This window comes from Sceloporus occidentalis, unplaced genomic scaffold (assembly GCF_023333645.1).
Source record: "Sceloporus occidentalis isolate IW3139 unplaced genomic scaffold, rSceOcc1.0.p SCAF_270, whole genome shotgun sequence".
NCBI classification, from domain to species: domain Eukaryota; kingdom Metazoa; phylum Chordata; class Lepidosauria; order Squamata; family Phrynosomatidae; genus Sceloporus; species Sceloporus occidentalis.
In genome coordinates this window covers 655303-676454 of record NW_028317250.1, presented here as the reverse complement: position 1 = coordinate 676454, position 21152 = coordinate 655303, and positions in this window count along the sequence as shown.

The following is a 21152-nucleotide window of genomic DNA, read 5'->3' as shown; positions in this document are numbered from 1 at the left end:
ACACAGAGACCCAAATCTAATCATTTAGGAACAGTTCTCTGTGACAGGCGTGTGATGTGGCCGACGGCTTAAAGGGCACCCAGAAGAGCATTTATTGCCCGTGCAGAGCTTACTGAAAATGATACCCCTGTTACTTTTACATTTGTAACAAATTCAGGTTTCATTTCTAATATTTACAATTTTTATACATTTTCTTTTTGACCATATACACAACTCTAGGCTTCAGTCTGCTTTCTATGCTGGTCTATAAGAATGTATATGTTGGAATAGTTTTTTTCCTTAAACCCGAAGTACAGGTATATTCCACGTCTACACTATGGTTCCTTGCTCTCTACTTTCACACGGGGTGCTAATTTCTTTTTAATTGAAATGTAAAAAATTACCAGCACTATAATTTCCTTGTACATGCCAGAAGTGAATGAGTACTCACATGTGCAGGTCATATACGAGACCGGCTGACTCTCGGTGACGCCATCGGCCGCTCTTGTAAACACGGTAAATGTATACGTTTCCCCGGGTATCAGATTAGTTACTGTAACTGATTCAGATCTTACGATTGTTTCATTGATCAGCATCCCAGCCGATGAGTTGGTTTGTACTCGGTAGGAGTAATCACTGTTATACTCATCAGATTTATTCCAAGTCAGGGATATAGATTCTGAAGTCAAATTGTTCTTTCGCAGCTGGTTTATCACCATGGGTACTAGAGTAAGAACCAAAATGGCATCAGAATCGGCAACAGAAAACAGAATAAACATACAGGAGCTTACGTCTTTAATTAATATTCCTCTACGGAGTTTTCTCAAAGCTTTCATTATAAATTGACAGAATGGGAAATGTTACCGATACATGAAAAGACTAACAAACTGTCAGAGAGAAGCGACTATAACTGAAGTCACATTATTGTCTAGAAGCCGTTTGACCATCATGTGACACGGGCTCTGATATAACAAGATGATCCATTACAGAACCTACAAAAATCAGGTACCTACTTGTGTAAACATCTCTACTGACAGCAGAACTCTGATACTCCCGGGCTCCAACTGTTACTACAGAAATAGTGTACTTTGTCCCAGATGTGCGGTTCTGGAGGTTGATGTTTGACACGTTACTTGAGACACTCCTTGTATCTGAAGAAGTCCTATAAGTTATATTAAAAAACTTCTCCGTGTTGGTCATATTTATTGGGTCTCCCCAGGACAATGAAATGCTGTTTGTTCCAATGGAGGAAAAGGTTATGGAGCCTGGAGGGGTCGGGTCTGGGAAATAAAAAGAATCAATGTTTATTTAATCAACAAAAAATATTGTTATAGATACCAAATACAGAGTAATAAAATCTTTAGCATAATAGTCACGTGGACTTGGTCTCACACACAGACCCCATTATACTTACACGTGGCCTCCTTCACTGGATCTGATGTCTGGCTGCAGGTCCCGCTCACTGTCAGTATAGTGACCGAGTATTCTCTGCCCGGGAGTAAGTCGGTGAAATTCACTCGGGGAGAATTGGTTTGGGTTGTTTGATTGACGACTCCTCTCAGAGTAACATTGTAATCACTCACTTTCCCTGGTGGTTCTATCCAGGTCACCAGAAGGGAATTCGTAGAATTGTAATGTTGGACTGAGATATTCTGAGGGGCTCCGGGTACTGAAATAAATAAACGATAAGATGAATAGTTAATTTTATGTATATAGAAGCATCCATGGTGATGACGTCCACTTTTATGACCCTGTGGATTAATAGAAGTTTATTAATACTTGGCCTGAAGAGTAGGTTTAACGTAAACACAGAGACCCAAATCTAATCATTTAGGAACAGTTCTCTGAGACAGGCGTGTGATGTGGCAGGCGGCTTAAAGGGCACCCAGAAGAGCATTTATTGCCCTTGCAGAGCTTACTGAAAATGATACCCCTGTTACTTTTACATTTGTAACAAATTTAGGTTTCATTTCTAATATTTACAATTTTTATACATTTTCTTTTTGACCATATACACAACTCTAGGCTTCAGTCTGCTTTCTATGCTGGTCTATAAGAATGTATATGTTGGAATAGTTTTTTTCCTTAAACCCGAAGTACAGGTATATTCCACGTCTACACTATGGTTCCTTGCTCTCTACTTTCACACGGGGTGCTAATTTCTTTTCAATTGAAATGTAAAAAATTACCAGCATATACCGTATTTGCTCGATTATAAGACGACCCTGATTATAAGACGACCCCCCAAAATCTGAATATTAACTTAGGAAAAAAGAAAAAGCCTGAATATAAGACGACCCTAAAGGAAAAAAGTTTTACCAGTAAATGTTAATTCATGTAAACTATTTTTTTTAATAAAAGCTATGATTGAGAAAAATATTTTTTTTGTTTTTATTTCTTGTATTTTCCAGCCTGTCCCCCAGTTACGCACATCTGCCCCCAGGCTTGCCACACCAATATGGCACTGTGGCCCATGATATGCCTTTTAACCCTCTATATGCCACTGTGCCCCATGGTATGCCTTTTGACCCCCTATATGCCACTCTGCCTCCAGAAATGCCTTATACCCCTATATCCCATTCTGGCATTTAAGGGGTTAAAATGCATATTATGGGGCAGAGTGGCATATAGGGAGGTATAAGGCATTTCAGGAGGCAGAGTGGCATTAAGGGAGTTAAAAGGCATTGTATAGAGCACTCTGCCTCCAGAAATGCCTTATACCCCTATATGCCACTCTGGCATTTAGGGGGTTAAAAGGCATATTATGGGGCAGAGTGGCATATAGGGAGGTATAAGGCATTTCAGGAGGCAGAGTGCTCTATTAAATGCCCCCTTAACGCCACTCCAGAAATGCCCTATGCCCCCATTTAACTAACACACACACACACACTCTCTCCCCCCCCTCCCCTCCCCTCTCCTCTCCTCTCTCCTCTCTCCCCTCTCTCCCCTCTCAGCCCTCTCTTACCGGTGCTTCCAGCCGGGGCAGCGGGTTGACGTCGCCTTCTGCTGCAGCCGGAAGGAGGTGGAGTTGGCAGCGGGGGTTTGTATGCGTCCGTCGCGTATACTTTCCCCGGCTGTCAGAGATCAGAGATCTCTGACAGTCGGGGAAGGTCTACGCGACGGACGCAGACAACCCCCGCTGCTAGCCACACCTCCTTCCGGCTGCAGCGGACGTTGTCTACGCGGATCGCGTAGACGTCAACCCGCTGCCCCGGCAATACAGCAGGAAGCACCGGTAAGTGTGTATGATGGGGGGGGGGGTGAGACAGGAGGATCCAGGTCCCCTGCAGCGGTGCGGGGGATCTGGATCTTAGTCTCCTAATCAGACTCTATTTGAGGTCTGATTAGAAGACGACCCCGATTAGAAGACGAGGGGTATTTTTCAGAGCATTTGCTCTGAAAAAAACCTCGTCTTATAATCGAGCAAATACGGTAATTTCCTTGTCCATGCCAGAAGTGAATGAGTACTCACATGTGCAGGTCGTATACGAGGCCGGCTGACTCTCGGTGACGCCATCGGCCACTCTTGTAAACACGGTAAATGTATACGTTTCCCCAGGTATCAGATTAGTTACTGTAACTGATTCAGATTTTACGATTGTTTCATTGATCAGCATCCCAGCCGATGAGTTGGTTTGTACTCGGTAGGAGTAATCACTGTTATACTCATCAGGTTTATCCCAAATCAGAAAAACATAACCTGAAGTCACATTTCTGGCCCTGAGATTTTTTACAGGCATCGGGTCTAAAGTAAGAAAGTAAAAAGTTATCAGAATAAATCCTAAAACATACATTCTATAAAAATATACAAGTCTGACTATTATTTCTCCGGACAGAGAGAGAGAGGTTTGTAAATATTAGAATTTATAGATCGGTTTAATGTGAAATATTATAAATACTTTTAAAGAGTGAAGAATAAAATCATAACGGAACCCAACAAAGGAAATGATTGGAATCTCATATAACAGGGGAATCCATTACAGAACATACAGAAATCAGGTACCTACTTGTGTAAACATCTCTACTGACAGCAGAACTCTGATACTCCCGGGCTCCAACTGTTACTACAGAAATAGTGTACTTAGTCCCAGACGTGAGGTTCTGGAGGTTAATGTTTGACACGTTACTTGGGACACTCCATGTGCCTGAAGAACTCTTATAAGTTACATTAAAAGACTTTGTTGCATTCTTCATATCTATTGGGTCTCCCCAGGAGAATGAAACGCTGCTTGTTCCGGTGGAGAGAGAGGTTATGGCGCCTGGAGGGGTCGGGTCTGGTGAATAAAAAGCAACGATGTTTAATCAGAAAAATACATTGTTACAGAAACTTAACACAAGTCATGCAACCTTTAATACAATTGTTCCATGGATTTAGTCTGACCCCTGTATTCCGTGATACTTACACGTGGCCTCAGTCACTGGATCTGATGTCTGGCTGCAGGTCCCGCTCACTGTCAGTATAGTGACCGAGTAGTCTCTGCCCGGGAGTAAGTCGGTGAAATTCACTGGGGGAGAATTAATTTGGGCTGTTTGATTGACGACTCCTCTCAGAGTAACATTGTAATCACTCACTTTCCCTGGTGGTTCTATCCAGGTCACCAGAAAGGAATTCGTAGAATTGTAATGTTGGACTGAGATATTCTGAGGGGCTCCGGGTACTGAAATAAATAAACGATAAGATGCATAGTTAATTTTCTTTTTGACCATATGCACAACTCTAGGCTTCAGTCTGCTTTCTATGCTGGTCTATAAGAATGTATATTTTGGAATAGTTTTTTTCCTTAAACCGGAAGTACAGGTATATTCCACATCTACACTATGGTTCCTTGCTCTCTACTTTCACACGGGGTGCTAATTTCTTTTAAATTGAAATGTAAAAAATTACCAGCACTATAATTTCCTTCTCCATGCCAGAAGTGAATGAGTACTCACATGTGCAGGTCGTATACGAGGCCGGCTGACTCTCGGTGACGCCATCGGCCGCTCTTGTAAACACGGTAAATGTATACGTTTCCCCGGGTGTCAGATTAGTTACTGTAACTGATTCAGATCTTACGATTGTTTCATTGATCAGCATCCCAGCCGATGAGTTGGTTTGTACTCGGTAGGAGTAATCACTGTTATACTCATCAGATTTATTCCAAGTCAGGGATATAGATTCTGAAGTCAAATTGTTCTTTTGCAGCTGGTTTATCACCATGGGTTCTAGAGTAAGAACCAAAATGGCATCAGAATCGGCAACAGAAAACAGAATACACATACAGGAGCTTACGTCTTTAATTAATATTCCTCTACGGAGTTTTCTCAAAGCTTTCATTATAAATTGACAGAATGGGAAATGTTACCGATACACGAAAAGACTAACAAACTGTCAGAGAGAAGCGACTGTAACTGAAGTCACATTATTGTCTAGAAGCCGTTTGACCATCATGTGACACGGGCTCTGATATAACAAGATGATCCATTACAGAACCTACAAAAATCAGGTACCTACTTGTGTAAACATCTCTACTGACAGCAGAACTCTGATACTCCCGGGCTCCAACTGTTACTACAGAAATAGTGTACTTTGTCCCAGATGTGAGGTTCTGGAGGTTGATGTTTGACACGTTACTTGAGACACTCCTTGTATCTGAAGAAGTCCTATAAGTTATATTAAAAAACTTCTCCGTGTTGGTCATATTTATTGGGTCTCCCCAGGACAATGAAATGCTGTTTGTTCCAATGGAGGAAAAGGTTATGGAGCCTGGAGGGGTCGGGTCTGGGAAATAAAAAGAATCAATGTTTATTTAATCAACAAAAAATATTGTTATAGATACCAAATACAGAGTAATAAAATCTTTAGCATAATAGTCACGTGGACTTGGTCTCACACACAGACCCCATTATACTCACACGTGGCCTCCTTCACTGGATCTGATGTCTGGCTGCAGGTCCCGCTCACTGTCAGTATAGTGACCGAGTATTCTCTGCCCGGGAGTAAGTCGGTGAAATTCACTCGGGGAGAATTGGTTTGGGTTGTTTGATTGATGACTCCTCTCAGAGTAACATTGTAATCACTCACTTTCCCTGGTGGTTCTATCCAGGTCACCAGAAGGGAATTCGTAGAATTGTAATGTTGGACTGAGATATTCTGTGGGGCTCCGGGTACTGAAATAAATAAACGATAAGATGAATAGTTAATTTTATGTATATAGAAGCATCCATGGTGATGACGTCCACTTTTAGGACCCTGTGGATTAATAGAAGTTTATTAATACTTGGCCTGAAGAGTAGGTTTAACGTAAACACAGAGACCCAAATCTAATCATTTAGGAACAGTTCTCTGTGACAGGCGTGTGATGTGGCAGACGGCTTAAAGGGCACCCAGAAGAGCATTTATTGCCCTTGCAGAGCTTACTGAAAATGATACCCCTGTTACTTTTACATTTGTAACAAATTTAGGTTTCATTTCTAATATTTACAATTTTTATACATTTTCTTTTTGACTATATACACAACTCTAGGCTTCAGTCTGCTTTCTATGCTGGTCTATAAGAATGTATATGTTGGAATAGTTTTTTTCCTTAAACCGGAAGTACAGGTATATTCCACGTCTACACTATGGTTCCTTGCTCTCTACTTTCACACGGGGTGCTAATTTCTTTTTAATTGAAATGTAAAAAATTACCAGCACTATAATTTCCTTGTACATGCCAGAAGTGAATGAGTACTCACATGTGCAGGTCGTATACGAGGCCGGCTGACTCTCGGTGACGGCATCGGCCGCTCTTGTAAACACGGTAAATGTATACGTTTCCCCAGGTATCAGATTAGTTACTGTAACTGATTCAGATCTTACGATTGTTTCATTGATCAGCAGCCCAGCCGATGAGTTGGTTTGTACTCGGTAGGAGTAATCACTGTTATACTCATCAGGTTTATTCCAAGTCAGGGATATAGAATCTGAATTCAAAGTGCTCTCTCTGAGCTGGTTTATCACTATGGGTTCTAGAGTAAGAACCAAAATGGTATCAGAATCAGCAACAGAAAACACAGGATAAACATAAAAGAGCCAAAATAATACATTATGACTTGGCAGAGTGTAAAATATCATGAAAATGCTAACAAGAAACTGTCCAATTCAAGATAAATAACCAAAAGTGAAGTCACATTATTTTGTAGAAACTTTCACCAACATCTGTTCTAGAGCACAAAAATAACACATTACCACTTTCATTCACAGTGTATGGGCCTCAGGCAAGTAGAAGGGCCCAGCCTCCCTGATCTTTCATAGGGCTCGTCATATTCCCTCACAGCCTAGGCCCTTGCAGGCTTTAGGGCCCAAATGACCCCATTCCAGGAATTGTGCCTGGTGGCTCCTTTCTAGACTAGGGGGCCTGGTGGGGCAGTTGAAGGAGCATGGGTTGGTGAGAGGAGCATGAGGTGGGACGGGAAGAGGGCACGTTTGTAATGGACCCCAGGATTTCTCATTGTGTCTCTGTATAGGATTACGGTCTCTATAAAACACCAAAGTATTCAGACTTCAGCACAAAAATAAAGCTGAATACAAACAAGACTAAGAGTTACTAAGTGTTCCCAAAAAAGCGCCATTTTGGTCTGAACAGCAGGTCCGCCATCTGTACTAACCATCTGTAAAAGCAGCTGTGAATGCCCAATGCCCCAATAAGGAACTGCACATGAATGACATCACTTTACTGTAGGCAGTCCCTGTCATCATGATGTCACTCACACAGCTACAGAAAGGTCCTATAACTCAAAATGTCATCAAATGTCATCCCATTTATTCAGAAGTCTTACTTGTTGTAACGTTCTGGCAGCATCTTAGTGAAGAGTTTCCATACTGGAGTGAGAATCGAGTGCCAGACGGTAAACCCGTTACAGATACGTTATTACTGATAGAAGATGATGGGGGAACTGTCCCGTTTAAATACGTAATATTCTGCAGGGCAAACCCCTGCCCCATGTTGGCCACGGTGATCTGGGAAGTTGTGGTTTGGATACTGATTGATCTGCATTCAGGAACGTCTGCAACAGAAAGAAACGCAGTTACACGTGCGTGAGGTAATAAGGTGTGTGAGGTAGTGGTATGTGTGGTAATGGGGTGTGGGGTAGTGAGGTGTGAGGTAATAAGGTATGAGGTGGCAGTGTGTGAGGTAACAAGGTATGAGGTAATAAAGTGTGAGGTTATGTGGTGTGTGTGAGATAATAAGGCGTGAGGTAGTGGTATGTGAGGTAATGGGGTGTGAGGTAGTAATGTGGAGGTAATAAGGTCTGAGGTAGTGGTATGTGAGATAATAAGGTGTGAGGTAGTGGTGTGTGTGAAGTAATAAGGTATGAGATAGTGGTGTGTGAGGTAATGTGGTGTGAGGTAGTTATGTGTGAGGTAATAAGGTGTGAGGTATGAGGTAATAAGGTGTTATTTAGAGATGTGTGAGGTAATGGAGTATGAGGTAGTGATGTGTGAGGTAAAAAGGTGTGAGGTAGTGGTGTGTGAGGTAATAAGGTGTGAGGTAGTGATGTGTGGGGTAAAAAGGTGTGAGGTAGTGGTGTGTGAGGTAAAAAGGTGTGAGACAGTTGTGCGTGAGGTAAAAAGGTGTGGGACAGTTGTGCGTGAGGTAATAAGGTGTGAGGTAATAATGTGTGAGGTAAAAATGTGTGAGGTAGTGGTGTGTGAGGTAAAAAGGTGTGAGGTAGTGATGTGTGAGGTAAAAAGGTGTGAGGTAGTGGTGTGTGAGGTAAAAAGGTGTGAGGTAGTGATGTGTGAGGTAAAAAGGTGTGAGACAGTGGTGTTTGAGGTAATAAGGTGTGAGGTAATAATGTGTGAAGTAATAAAGTGTGAGGAAGTGATGTGTGAGGTAGTGATGTGTGAGGTAAAAAGGTGTGAGGTGGTGGTGTGGGAGGTAATAAGGTGTGAAGTAATGATGTGTGAGGTAAACAAGTGTGAGGTAGTGATGTCTGAGGTAAAAAGGTGTCAGGTGTGTGAGGTAATAAGGTGTGAGGTAAAAAAGTGAGAGGTAGTGCTGTGTGAGATAATAAGGTGTGATGTGTGAGGTTGTGATGTAATATAACACACGGGTAATGCTTGTGCACATTACTGCTAGGGATTGCAAAGAAGAGAAATACCGTAATAAAGGTAAAGCCAGGCCGGTATGGACTAAGCAAATAACTTACATTTTCACAAACAACTCCACAGTTATATCTTCAGGCCAGACAGACAGTAATGGAGGCCGCTGCACAGACCCGGAGTCTCATCACTCACAGGCACAGGCACACTTGGCCCGAGCCTTCCTATTTATAGTATTACCCTATAACGGCCACTAGGTGTGCCCACACCACCCAGAAACATACAGTAATGACGTCACTCACCATCGCAGGAGCCGCTCGCCTGAAACACAGGAAGAAGCTCAAGTTAGATGAATGAGACACACATTTATCATCACATGTAATTACACTTCTCATCTGCTACAAATCTAAATGCAAACTGTATTTCATTGTAAATGTGTTTCTCAAAAGGTCATGGCTTCGTGAAGGCCAGAAAATATAGAAGGCAGATTGGCCCTATTCGGCCCCCCATCTAGTCGCCCGTTTCTCCTGCTGTAAAGACTCAAACATTAATCAGTCGTTGGTCTCGCCTTACATTCAGGAGCCGTATGTCTATCCCATGCATGTTTAATACCCTCTATGTATTACCCTCTACCACTTGTGCTGGGAGGCTGCTCCACTTATCTACCACCCTCTAGGTAAAGTAAAAGCGCCTTACATTGCATCTAAAAACACGTGTAAGAGTTCCTACACCATGATGGCCTCACACTTACACTTTATATAATAAGCATAACATTTAAGATCAGGCGCCCGGATATGACATCATATATCATCAGAAGTATAACGTACGCTAATATATTACACTGATATATAACTGAATGATAATAAAGGCAGTTGTATAATAAGTACGGCAATCGGACATTTTGATTGGGGTACAGTAGGTATGAATAGATTAGGAAAAGAACGTCCCTCCCTGTTCTGCAGAGCTTACAATCTATCTTTTTATAACCTGCATTTTTACCCAAAAAATGTAAACGGTAAAGTACAACAACGCGGAAACCTTTGTCTTTATTTTACCAGCAAACGTTTTGAAGTAATTTGACTTCCTCCTTCCTGCTAAGAAATTTCCATTCTCTATTTTGAGGAGCAGATAGAATTTACGTGATCAGCGGGTCACAAAAATCACATTCCTCTGCTCTGCCGTCAATCTTAAAAAAACTCTTTCGGCCCCAGCCAGTCCTCAAACTATATCTTCCTCACTCGCTGGGTGTCACAGCAAGGAGCTTACATAAACATAGATACATAGAGATATAGTATCTGCCGGCAGATCGGCCCCTTTCGGCCCCCGTCTAGTCGCCCATTGCTCCTGCTGTAAAGACTCAAACCTTAATCAGTCGTTGGTCTCGTCTTAGATTCACGAGCCGTATGCCTATGCCATGCATGTTTAAATCCCATCACTGTATTACCCTCTACCACTTCTGCTGGGAGGCTGTTCCAATTATCCACCACATTCTCTAATACACCTAGGTGTAAAGTGTATTCTTGTTTAAAAAGGCTCCTTATTTCTGGTGAATTTAGAGCAGTTTGTGTATCAAAACTACAAACGTGTCTCATGGTTCCTGTGCCATCAGATCCTGCCCTTGGCGCGAGGCCGGGAACGCTGGGGGGACCTCGCACTGGGCGTCATGAATAGGCAATGGAACCAGGGCTGGCCTGGCGACCGACAGGTGGCCCTGGCATTTTAAGGCTGGTGGTCCCATGATGACATCAGCGCGGTCAACAGCTGCATACGGGCAGCTGAAGGCTCCATCCCTCCATGATGGCGGCAGATCATGTGAGTATGTGGTGATGTTGGCCAGTGGTCTACCAGGCATTTGCCCAATGTGCCAGTTGGCCAGCACACATTCCCGGTAGATTCACAGAGAGAGAACATAGTCTCTCTGGACTGGACCAATAACTTAACACCAAGCCAAGCTATGAGCTACGGAGTCACTGCGTTCCGTATTACTCGGCAACTCCGTCTTATAAACCCCACAACCGTGTTACCCCGGGGCACTTTCAGACAGGTGATACAATTCGCCATCTATCCCTTCTGCTACAGTCGCGGGAAAACAATAAACCTTATTGTGAAATATGGCCAGGACAAATCTTCATTAGCATGGGTCGTGTCCGCCTGCAACCGAATCCTACAATGAACCAACTCATCGGGGGTTTATCTGCGGCCCCCCTTCCTAATGTTTAATTCTATTAAGTCTTCCTTATTTATAGAAACTTCAATAAAGATGAACGTCTCGTCTGAAATACGGGTTCAGTCGGAGTTCTATTAGGCGGAGAAGAAGGCATTTAGGAAAAGCAGAGCTTCAGTAGAAAGAAGGCCGTCCTGGACGTAAGACCAAGGACTAAGTTGGGTTTTGAGGTCATACAGTAGGTGGGCAGAGAAGATCGGAACCCCTGGTTCCATGCTAGCATCGTCCAACCTACATTGAGTCGTATTTCTAACTGTAATTCTGAGTGCGGAGAACCATCGAGAACATGGTGATTTTCCCTAAAATTCCATTTAGAAGTACGGCCCACGATCAGTTTCATCATTGTTTTAATTCTTATACGTTGAAAAACATTAACATGAAAATACAAGATAAATGATATTTAATATTATTATATTTAATCATTCAGTAGTTATTGATTATTTAAGGATCCAATGAAAGATTTGTAACCAATCATTGTTGCAAATTTCCTACAATTTACTGGGAGGGGGTGTTATTTCTTTTTTTTTTTATTTCAGAGCACTTCATGAGTTACTCAACCTTTTGAGGTCATGGTTGTATGACTAGTGATCAGGTGTTTTACCAAGTCTTTATTGAGTGGGGCATTTAGAAGAAGAATAATGGGGTTTATTTACCTGTTTAATTTATAAAGCCTTTTTCTATACACATTATTGGGGCTTTTAGGGCTGTAGAACCCTGCGATCCCCTCATACCCAGCAAACACTCCGAGCTCCTAGAAAATGGGGGCATCAGGGGAGGAAAGAGGGGCATCAGCGGAGGAAAGAGGGGAATCAAGGGAGAAAAGAGAGGCATCAGGGGAGGAAAGAGGAGCATCAGGTGAAAGAATTGCCCAACCTACATTGTATCTGCCTTTATTACATTGTGATTGCATTGTTTTTTGTTTGTTTTTTTCTTAATTCCTCCTTTTCCTTTCACTTATAGACAATTCTGAAGCTCCTTTTATCTCTAGGAAACATGAGGTCTCGCAGAAAGACCCATGCTTCCTCCTAAAAGTCCCAACAAGGCCAATACTTGAAGAAGGAAGGTCCTACTTGAAGGATGCTATCTCTCCTGATGAATTATCAATCCTGATAATGCAAAGATGGACGCCTTAAACTAGGACAGACCATAACCTTTTCAAAAGAGTTTTGTTTAAAAAATAAATAAAAATAAGTACAATCGGAATGTAAAATTGCAGGTTTTGTAACCTGGCTTGGACGTGTAGTGTAAACTTCTTTACATTCCTTCATACCAAGCATTACTGTAAACCATACCTGGAAAACTTAGAACAAGGGTTTCAAAGACAAGAGAAGTGAAATAGCACACACAAATTAAAAAGGCAGAAAACAATAAAAAAAAAAAAACTAATTCTGAGAATGGGGTAGATGGTGATTGGCTCTCCGAAATCTCCTCGATGAGAGGACACAGACCACGCTCCAAGTGGCTTCAGACCTTTCCGGGCATTCCGAAAGTAATCACAACTGTCTCTTCAGCACAAAGGGAGCTTCTAAAATGATACGGTCATAATATCAAAAAATAGATTTATATGTAATGGTAACGCCAGTGGAAACCAATTTAGGTCATATGCTCTTGAAACACTAGACTGAACCACAATATACTCAGTCGATGTCGAACGCAGCTTCAAACCAGCATAACATGATACTATTCAGTGGTAAATGCCACGTTAAATAAGATAAACAGGTTTAGGTACTGAGATCTGGCCAACAATCTTCAATTGAACTACATTCTATTGAACTTCCTTTGTGGTTAACCCAGACCATAACATTCATTATTTTTCTATGAGGTGAACCCAACAATGTTCTGGAATTAATAACAAAACCCTAAACATTGAGTCGTATTTGTAACCATAATTATATTTAATCAATTCAGTAATTATTGATTATTTAATAATTCCATAATATTCAATAATAGATTTGAAACCAGTAATTATTGCAAATTTAGTAGAATTTACTGAGGGGCTATTATTTTTTATTATTATTTCAGAGCACTTAATGGGTTACTCAACCTTTAGAGGTCATGGTTGTATGACTAGAGATCAGGTGTTTCACCAAGACTTTATTAATGGGATCTATTGATAGATGTTTGTGGAACTGAGCGGGGCATTTAGAAGAAGTCTACTGGGTTTCATTTACCCCGTTTCATTTATAAAGCTGTTTCCTGCTGTTTCTATACACATTATTGGGGCTTTTAGGGCTGTAGAACCCTGTGATACCCTCAGGGGATCAGGGGAGGAGAGAGGGCACCAGGGGAGGAAAGAGGGCATCAGGGGAGGAAACTGGAGCACAGGGGAGGAAAGAAGGCATCAGGGGAGGAAACTGGAGCACAGGGGAGGAAAGAAGGCATCAGAGGAGGAAAGAAGGGCGTCAGGGAAGTAGAGAAGGGCACACGTATTTGGTGGGGTGGGCAAAAAGTGTCTGGCCAAACTAAACAGGGACTTTTGGGAAGTAAGGCCAAAGTTTAGCATTCGATACACATGCCAAGTCACGTACACAGAAGTTATGAGGAGATGTTCAGAGTTCTCGGGTGATTACACTGTGACAAGTTTCAAACACCGTGGGGGATAGAGAAAAACGGCTAATACGAGGAATGTTAGTGGCAGCGCATGTTCAGTATAAAACGGGTTTCATTTGCATGATTTCCAGTTACGAATTTGCTTGAAACAAATAATCCTCTATTGTGCCCAATATTCATTTCGCAGATATTCAAAATACCCTCAAATGCCCGACTCTAGAAAGGGCTCTCTTTGTGGCCGCCATGGAAAGGCTCCTTTGTTCCGAACAAGACATTCAAATGGCTGTCTCAAAAAATCAATATACTAAAGGCTCACAAAATTGTTGTAGGTCATCAGACAAGCTCATCCACATTCATAGTCATACATGACAAGTTCTAGAGGAGAAGACATCGGAAAAAAATTAAAGATTAAATATTGTTGTTTTTCTCCACCCTTTCCTGGAGTATACTCTAGAATGACACCAAAAATAACAGTGACTTATAGAATGTTCCTAGGCAATGGATACATTGTAGATGAAGGTTTACGTCACTGAATATTTCATGAGATAAGATCCAAATGCCGGGGGGACGTTGGCCAACATTATCACATACTCACCCGATCTGCTGCTCCTGAGACAGCGACTGGGTACGCCCAGCTACACCCTACGTGACCAGAAAGAAGTAGAGTGCGGCTTCGCGGATCCAGCCGTCGGCAGCCACCTTACAGTTCCAGGGGCCACCTGGCTATCACCAGTCTGGCCCATCACCCATATTCATACATAGAACGGCACAAGAGCATCAAAACCGGATAGAATGTGCCTTAAACACTGTAAGCTCTTAAGAACAAACACTACTTGTGCTGTCTATGATTATGATGATTTATATAACTAGGTGGGACATTTAGAAGAAGAATAATGGGTTTTATTTACCCCGTTTAATTTATAAAGCCGTTCCCTGCTGTTTCTATACACATTATCGGGGCTTTTAGGGCTGTACACCCTGCGATACCCTCATACCCAGCAAACACTCTGACCTTCTAGAAAAGAGGGGCATCAGGGGAGGAAAATGAGAGAGTTCAGAACCAACAAGGGACTGGACAAACTAAGCTGGGACACTCGGGAAGTGTTCCTATGTTTTACCCTTACATGTTTTGCAGCATTTTAAACGCTAAAACAAGGATTCAAAAAATCCGGAGATCAGTAAAAAGATTACTTTCAGCACCAAAGTTATAGGAGCTCAGTATAGAGGACGTTGGTCTTTCTGGCTCTAACATTCTGGAAAGGTTTATCAGCCCGGGCACAGAATGGTTAATTAGTCTCTTATCTTGTATATAATATAAGCTCCACCATTTTGGCTTCATCTCTATTCAAACACTAATCTAAATCTAATGAGACTAAGCTCCACCATTTTGGCTTCATCTCTATTCGAACACTAATCTAAATCTAATGAGGGTAAACTCCACCATTTTGGCTTCATCTCTTCGAGCACTAATCTAAATCTGAGATCTTTGCTGGAAGTTGAGAGGCAGAAGTTATAAGAAAAACAGGGAAAAAAATCTCCCAAACTAGGCTTTGGGTTTAATATTTTGTCAACATCTTTGAACTTACTTTATAAGAAAAACATTAATTGGTGGGAGTGAAAAGGACACATTTCCTTTAGCTGTCAGCATATAAAGAACATAATAACACAGATGCAGTTCCCAGAATCCAATCTGTATTTTAAGAATTGGCCTTTATGAGATTAGGTGTTTGGATGGAGAATAATACATTTTATTTATACATTTATATAACATCAGGCATTTAAATGTAAATATATTTTCAAATCTATTCAGGGCTTATAGAATACATTATATGTTCATTAATAGGACTGTGCAAAGGACTAGAGGGCATCCATTCAGGCTCAAGGAAAAAGGATTTTTTTTACCAAAAGCAGCAGAAACGATAAAGGATAAAGTTGTATAATGTTATTATGATTTAATGACTGGTATGTCAGTGGCTGTGAGCTTTAATATCTGCCCCGGCAGCGAACGCGCCCACATGGAAGGGAAGCCCTTTTAACTGCCCAGCGGCTGTCACCGCTCAATGGAGTTGGTTGTAAAGGTGTCTTTGAAGTCCTCTGAATCCCCCATGTTCTAGGGTTGCCCCTATATAGGATCAATGGTCCATTCAACACAATGGGGGCCAGACGAGGACAAGCCTGATAAGACTGTTCAAAGAGAAGAATTTAAGACATGTCACAAAACATCTCTGATTTCCTGACGTTGCTCTGTATTATGACAGGGGGACCCTGGGGGCTGGCCTGACCCTCTATAATGTATACTTAAATCTGTTAGCCAGCCCTGTATAATGCATAGTTACATTAGCATATGGCCAACACAGTAGGCAGGGTTGGGTCTATCTAACCCCTGCTTGCATGCACAAAAAGCACTCCCATTGATTTCAATAGGAGTACTTTCCTGCCACTGATTGGCACCATGGAGGAAAAGGGCAGCTTCACCTGCTGAGCTGCAGCTTCTACCTCAAGTGCATTTTCTTTTTTTTTAAGGAATACATACTTTAATACGCATTGTTCTTTTGTGGGAGTGTTAGGGTCAAATAAATTATTCCTTTAACTACTTATAAATAAATAAAAAAATAATAATAATTTTAATTATTAACATTATTAATTGATTTATGTTTATAAATACCTGTGTTCTGTTGTTAGAATGGTTAGTATAATTAACACTTTGAAGTATATGGATGACGGGCTAGCGGGGGTCTTTATTCCAGTCATAAATAAACTCTTCTATGAAACCTATACGTTTGCTGAGAACCCTGGTGCTGGAAGAATGTGTTTGTTTCGCATGGTTAATAAGTAAAAAAAGATATGTGTGAATCCAGGGCCTCCGAGAACAGGTTTCACCCAGATATTCAACGTCCGGACAATTCCAGCAGCACTAAGGCTGCCCCAGCCGTCCGACACGATCCAAATAATTATTTTGGGGTAAATACAATTTTCACAAGGGCAAAAACGTCCCCTTGAGCTCTTAGTGTCCTTAAAAATACATATATAAGAAAAATGACTAAATCTCACGCCAGGTGTATATATCACAGATCACTAGTTTTATCCCAAAAAACTATACCGGTACGTTTCCTAATGGAATGGAACCGCGTGATGGAATTCACATGGAAAATTGCAAACGTTTAGAGTGAGAACCTGTGCAGGTGATACCAGAAAAGAACAAAGGAAAAGTGTTCCCAGCCAACCGGCAGATCGGCCCCATTCGGCCCCTGTTCATCCTGCTGTAAAGACTCAAACCTTTATCAGTCGTTGGTCTCGTCTTAGATTCAGGAGCCGTATGTCTATCCCATGCATGTTTAATACCCTCACTGTATTACCCTCTACCACTTCTGCTGGGAGACTGTTCCACTTACCTACCATCTTCTCAAGCAAAACTTATAGCTAAACCTCTGACTCTCCCCATCTCTCTCCTATATCCTCTCTCTCTTCTCTCCCCTCTCTTTTCTCTCCCATAGGCCGTACCTATTGAGTTCCTCTCCTGATTTTAACAAACTTATCAGAACTCATTGATCTCTGAATATACCCCGGACCAATATTTACCCAAGTCACGGGTAATGGGAATTGTAGTCTCCTTTGACACTACCACCATTTAAATAATGGGATTTACGCACCAGATGCACTTTTGCCTAAATACTTAATTTTTTTATTTTTTTTTTAACATTTGTAATTAAGTATCAGAAGCTTTGCGTACTGTCTGTGCGTTTAACAAATGACATCATGCAAACAAGCTAATCCGTGAGATAGTTACGCGCCTTTACACCTGTGCTCAGGAGCGTTTTACCCCGTGAGGTGGGGAGTCAGTGCTTGCTGTAAACTTTAATGCAGACCCCCAAACCACTGATCGCTAACGTATTACTGTACATTCTAATGCTTCATTCATGAATAATACATTATAGGGGTTATGCATAAAAAGTGGGTCTATTTTTTATTATTTCTATTGTGTCATTATGGTTTGTCCCCTTTTTTCTGCAAAAATAATAAAAATAAAGTGTTTAATAAAGCGGCATTTTTTTCTCACCACTCTGAGCCTCATTTTTACTTGAATGCTCAGAAAACACACAAATGTACAAGTGTTTTACGCTTAAAGCGACACAATGTAACTTGTGTCCTCAGTGCGGATAACGTCAGGGATAGACTGGCCGATAATTATCATTTCTGACCTTTTGTTCTACACATTTAGCACCAACGTTCTGAACTAAATATTAGCTGATTTATTCTTTCAATAGATCGTAAGCTTGTGAGCCCAGTCCTCCGTATCCAGTGTAGGGACTGTGAGAAGAGCTGCGGAAATTGGTGACGCCATATAATAAAAGATGATAATAATAACAATAATAATATAATAATAATAATAATAACAACAACAACAATAATAATAATATGAATCATATTTATACTATTAATAATAATATATAATAAAATTGGGTTATGCAATTATTATAAAAATGATTTTTTTAATGATTATGTAATATATTAGTGCAGATACTGTCTTCTAGTAACGTTACTGTTATAACTGCTATAACTTATAATTACTGTTTAATAATAATAATAATAATAATAATAATAATAATAATATAAGAATTTGGTAATGCAATTATTATAAAAATGTTTTTTTAAATGATAATTATGTAATATACCAGTGCACATAATGTCTTCTAGTAACGTTACTGTTATAACTGCTGTTACTTATAATTACTGTTTAATAATAATAATATAATAATAAGATATTTGGTAATGCAATTATTATAAAAATGTTTCTTTTAATGATTCTGTAATATACTAGTGCAGATACTGTCTTCTAGTAGCATTACTCTTATAACTGCTCTAACATACAATTAATGTTTTATAACCCACAAAGTGTTCTTTTTAGGGAAATCCCTCAATTCCTGCGTCTGATAAGTAGGAGGTCGGAAAGGGGATCTCGGGTCTATTTAAGGTTATCGCTGGCTTCTTACAGGATTTCCTGAAGGACGTAGGTATAGAGCTTGGCTGTGATTCATTCTCGGATACATTAAAGGACCCCTGTGGGCCTACGGGTTATAATGACACTTCCACGCGATACAATCTCAACGTAGGGACTGTGTCCGGAGATCTCGTCCCTGACAGTTCTTTGTTCTTCTCTTAATAACTGATGTCACCTCCTGATGTTTATTTTAAAGCACAGTAAAAAAAAGTTAAAAACATGGGATTTTCGAAGCCGGCCGCGTGTTTCTGCTATGAACACGTAGCGGGATGTTTTGGTTGCTTGGTGTTAAGCTACAGATAAACCTGGAAACTCTCGATTCTCTTACCCTGGGGGTCTTCAAACATTAACACAATAATAGCCCATCAAAAATATTCTATTGCAACGACCTGCGGCAGCCAAATGGGTTTAATAATGAAAACCATGACTTGTCAGAAAGTAAGGTTATTCTGAATGAAGTCACCTGTATTCAAGCAGGAGGAAAAAGCACCAAATGGTCTGCTCAGATATCATTATATCCGAGTGGATCCAGACTATGTGACCCCCAGAATCTGCCTATTCACAAGACCCTAAGACTGGGTTAAAAAACTCAGACATATAGGGCAACCCGGACAGGCAGACATAACTTTCAAGATACAAATGGCAGATGATCTGAACGTATAGAATAGTGTAATACCAGCCACTAGAGCCTGCTAAATCCTATATAATATGATAATTATACACATTAACGAGGCATACGACGCACTCTTCTCTGTGTATCTTACATTGTTACAGAGGTCAGGAATATTATATGGGAACTAATGTTTGTAAATATTTATCATTCTACGCAAGAAAATAAACAAAGCACTATCGATACATTGTATCCACATAGCGCTCAGTATTTTCAGTTATCATTATTATGTATTGTTTTATATAGCGCCATCATATTCCATAGCACTGTACAATGGGTAGACAGGACATAACAAGTATATATATATATATATATATATATATAAAAGTAAAACAATTTGACTTATAGAAACAGCAGGTGAGAAGTTCTAGGTGTAACGTTGTCACTCGGTTTCGCAGCAGGGATGACTCCAATGCACATCATTTTCCTACCTTCTTCAGGATCAGCAGCCCCACCAGCAGCAGCAGAAGGGTCGCCCTCCTGGCCACCCCCAGTAACCCCATCTCCTGATGCGATCAGACCGCTTCAGGCTTCTTTTTGCCCCCAAGACATGGCAGGAAGGGTCCCAGCTTCACTCAGGCTCCCTGTCAATTGGGATAATAGGAAGCTGTACTTCTTCTTGCCTTCATGCCTTAGCAGAAATGTGAGCTCTAGAGAGGGGGGAAAAAATGTCTGGGTGGAGCAAAAACACTAGTGTCAAGCTCCTTTTTGGGGTTTAACACCTTCACTGCTGGGAGTGTGAGTTCTGTGTGCAGTCAGTCCCGGGGCTGGGGGTTAGGAAAGGGTCAAATGCCTCCATTCATTGTGTGAAGCTGACAATTTGGCTGCTGTCACAGTGAAGTCATTGGCTCGCTCCCTGCTCAAGGATTTCATAGATATATTTTTTTTTCTTCTTTCGCATTCCTTTCCCACCATGACTTTGAGGAAGTTGCTCACTAAAAAAAATGATCTCTGCCCCCCACTCCTCCCACATTCCATTATAATTTGGTTAGAAAGGACAGAATCCGTCTCACTGTCTAAAAAAGGCAGTTTTTACAAGAATCGGTCTACCCCAAAACAGAAGCAGAACCTCTGGGCTCGCTCGTCTGCTCATCGGAGAGTTTAGGAATGGGGGTACAATAATGGGTTAATTAACTATAAATTAGTATTTTATTGTATTATTATTATTATTATTAATTTATTATTATTTTATTCCATCTATTTATATAGCGCCAGCAGATTCCGTAGCGCTGTTACAATAGGGAACAGTGAAAATATTCAACAGACAATTTAACATGACAATGATACTTTATGACCTATTGTTAAATAAGGAGAAAAGAGCCCTGCGCTTGTGAGCTTACAATCTTTCTCTAACCATGTTGCCTTTTGCTATATTTTCAACCCTTATAAAAAATGTATATGGACAAATGGCACCACGTGAAGTAAACAAATAGATTGAAAAAATAATTAAAGATGCATTACTCAAGTAAAAAATGTTTTTATTTAATACTTTAATAATGAATTATTATTATTATTTGCATTATTTTTTTTAATTTTTTTTTATAGCACCATCATATTCCATAGCACTGTACAATAAAAATATATTTTTATACTAACATCCTACAAAAAAAAAAGAATGGTCAGGAAACGCTGAGTAAAATAATTGTCTTTAACATGTCAAAAA